This window comes from Otolemur garnettii, unplaced genomic scaffold, assembly GCF_000181295.1.
Source record: "Otolemur garnettii isolate 467f Iridium unplaced genomic scaffold, OtoGar3 scaffold00269, whole genome shotgun sequence".
Lineage (NCBI taxonomy): Eukaryota > Metazoa > Chordata > Mammalia > Primates > Galagidae > Otolemur > Otolemur garnettii.
This window is the reverse complement of record NW_003852664.1, coordinates 968,502-971,551: the sequence shown is the minus strand read 5'-3', so window position 1 is coordinate 971,551 and position 3,050 is coordinate 968,502.

Genomic DNA, 3,050 nt, shown 5'->3' with positions numbered 1-3,050 from the left:
CACAAAAAAAGGAAAAGTGAAAACAAAGTTCTTGTACATAGGGGAAATGGGGAGATAATGGAATAAACTGACCTTATAATCTTCTTGATGAAATGCATGAGAAAGAACAACGTAGCATTAAAATACTATGCATACATAGGAATTCTAATACATAGAAAGTAGTATTCCTGCCCAGAATTAAAGATTTAAATATGATATACTCATTAGGAAGAAACAATAGAAATAGAGGAATTCTCTAGGAAACAACTCATCGTAAGTAATTTTGAATTGTTCTTTGAAAATATGTGCCAATAAAGACAAAAAATCATTTAGGAAAAATGTCATATTAAAAAAATAAAGATACATGATTACTTATACAGTGTGTGATCCTAGATTGGTTGCCTGTTGGGGAATTTTGCTATTTAGGTAAAATTTAAATGTGACTTTTATATTAGATAACACTATTACATTGATTTTAAATTTATTTAATTAAGTAGGTGTACTGTGACTGTGGAATGTGTCTTTTCGTCTCACTGGGATATATGCTGAAGTATTTACAGGTTAAAGGTCGTTAGGTCTACAACTTATTCTCAAATGGTTCAGTCAATAATAAATGCACACGTAGAATATGTCTATACCATTGCATCTCTATGAAGAGAAAGTGAATGAGAGGGAAAGCATATGTAGCAAACAATTGGTGAATCTAGCTGAGGGATATTTGGAAATTCATTGTCCCTTGAAATTTCTATAGGGTCAATTTGTTCAAAATAAAAGGTAAACTGAGGTACTGTGTTCCAAATTACTCTGATTTTATTAATGCACATTGTAGGTCTGTACCAAAACATCACATGTACAAAGATATACGACTATTATGTAGCCATAATTAAAAATAAAAGACAAATAAAAAGAAGTATGTGTATGTGATATATATATTATATCACATCAGAAAACATACCACTGATAATTAATTATCTATTCCAAATGGTATCTTTTTTATTAGTTTCCATTTTTACAAGCCCTCAAATCTCAAATAGGTTTAATTTTTAAGAATAAAAGAATCATACTCAAAAAATCATCTAATTCAGTATTCTCATGTACTGAAAGTCTTAGAATTTTCTATTTACATAAAATCACAGACTAAGAGATTTAGAATTTGAAAGGATGTTGGAGAGTGAGATTTTGAAAAGGATGATATAACCTTTGTTGGAGAGGACAAGAAATAAAAGTTATGAATGGTGTGATTATTTCTAGGGTGCTAAATCCTCAAGTTAACAACATTAAAAATTTTAAAAAGTTCCAAAAATGTATATGGATTTTAAGAAAGGAAAAACTTATTAAATTTGTAATACTCAAGTCACTTTTGATTTCTGCAGTTACAAGAGGAGCTCAATATGACTCGTGTTCATCTTTTGTTTGCCATACATATCGAATATTATAATTTTAATACAGTTTTTTCCTTTCTTAAAAATGTGTGAGTATATATATACATATCACCCTCTATATATTCTCTAAAAGTGTAGACATAAATAATTGAACAAACAGTGAAAAGACTCTGCATAATAAAATTTTGAAATGAGGAATGATGGGCCAGGAGTTCTTATTTTTCATTAAAAATCTTAAGTACTATTTGATCTTTAAGAATCACATGTATCTATCACTTGAATACTAATAAAAATTAAAAATAAGTCCAATAATTACAAAAATTAAAAAAAAGTACAATTGAAGACTTACTATGTACAAAGCCCAGTACAAGTAGACATGTATAGTTGTATTGTTTATAATTCAAAACAATCTAGAAGTATTTATTATTTTTTTGCATTCTATGTGTGTTGCTTATGAGAAAAGAGAAAGTTGAGGGTTCAGTAACTTACCAAGATCTCACAATAGGACTAAAATAAGAATTCAAAAAATACTTGTTAGATTTTCACACCAGCTCTAAATTTTAAATTAAGTACAAAATGCACTTCATTCATTCAACAAATATGTATACTTGGTCATTTACTATCTTTTAGGCATTTAATTAGTCTCAGGATATATATACATGCTCAACTAATGGGGAAATTAAATGAATTATTTCATTGTTTAATTATAATCGGGATAGATGCTGAAAAGGAAAGTATCACATCTCTGTACTTTGATCTCTTTCGGGCTTTAATCTTTTGCCTCCTAGCCTAGATAATTCCCTGAAAAAAGGCATGGGATGCCACAGCACTCTTTCTTGCTGATGTCCAGGTATGTTTTACTGGAAATCTGGGAAAGTGAGCACATTGTAGGCAAAAATATTTGATGAATGGGGGATGAGAGTTGAATAAATTCCCTCCTCTTTCTCTTGATTGAGGCATGATCTTGAGTTAACTTAGTACGAATTGTTTGAGGCTGGTTACATGAGAAGGAGAACTGTCACTTGCCCATATCCTCCTCAGTATTGAACACTTTCATCCTTTCTCAAGGATCTAGAACAAAATCCCTAGAAAAAGTAAATTTGTAGTAATGTGTAGATGAAGAAAAATCAGTAAAGGAGCCAACAATGTTCCCCAGTGTCAGGAACAGAACTGGAAGACAGAAGCATAAAGAGAGGAAGGAAGTGGGAGTGAAGGAAGTGGATTTCTCATCTGGGTAAAAATTTTGAAATTCTCTATCATCACAAGAAAGGCAGTTAATATAAGTGATAATGATTAGATAAAAACACAGGAATAAGAGAGAGGTCTTAGAAAACAGGAATACCTTCAATGGAATCATAGGGGAGAGAAAGGAGAAGTGATTTTTGAAGTATCATATGAGAACTTGGGATGGACTTTCTCAGAGGTGGTGGGGTAGCCCCAAACCGTCTAAGACAGTAAGAAAGGCAAAACTGCGGGTCAGACACTAAACACACACTTGGCAGACATTGCTGTTTTCTTGCAAATTGGTAGAGAAGCAGCAGGGAGAGTGGAAGGGATTTGGGACCCCCCAGGAAGAATAGTGAAGGTATAGAGGTCCCATTTTGGGAAGTGAGAAAGGAAGCTAAACAAAGATTTGATTTATAGCTATAGAATGATTAGGGACTTATATAACTATAGTATATATATATA